We start from the raw sequence: 820 nt of genomic DNA on the forward strand, positions 1-820 counted from the left end.
GCATTCCCCTTTTCTGAGAGTTAGGTTCCATTTCACCAGAGAAACACTGAAAGAGTTTCTCAGAGAGAGAAAGGAAGAGAAAGGGAAGAATAACCCCACACAGGAAGCCATCTTATGGAAATGTGCAGACTGGAAGGCATAGTGACGTGGAAGAAAAAAGCCAGGGGAAGGCAGAATGAAGCTTGGGTTCAGCAGAAAAGCAAGTGCTGCAGCAAAGTTTTCCAACTGTGGTCTGAGCAGATCTGTCCAGCAAAGCACAAATATTCATGGAGAACTTCACAAGGAGCACAAAAGAAAGCACAGGAGTAGAATGGGAAGAAAGCACCACTGGTGTCCCTACATAGATACCTCTACTGCTTTGCCAGCGTGGCAGAGACTTGCAGTGCCAGTTGCTTAGCATTAGGGTTTCCTTCCTTATGAATGGCAATACAAATAGGTTTTCTAAATGAGAATAAATTTTAATAAAAAACCCCACTACTTAATAGTTCTTAACTGTTTTATGCCACTGCCAACATACTAGGGTGGAATTTACCATAACAAAGTATATAATAATGCTGTAGAGAAGTTGTCAGCAAAACTTCTTGAATAATTACCCAACAAGAAGTACATACTGCCTTTAAGCTGCAGGCTAATTCCCATTCTGACTGGACAAGAACAAGAAGCCAAAAAAAACGTTTCATGAAGGTAGAGTGTTGGACCACACACTGGATAATGTTTCTGGGAAGAAGCATTGCTTTGAAATGTCTGATTCCTTTTACAGCTGCAGAAGTAACTCTGCTTGTTTCTACAAAATGAACTAATCACCAATAATAGCACTGTG

Source organism: Lichenostomus cassidix, chromosome 14 (genome assembly GCF_008360975.1).
Source record: "Lichenostomus cassidix isolate B80296 chromosome 14, HeHo_3.0, whole genome shotgun sequence".
Classification (NCBI taxonomy): domain Eukaryota; kingdom Metazoa; phylum Chordata; class Aves; order Passeriformes; family Meliphagidae; genus Lichenostomus; species Lichenostomus cassidix.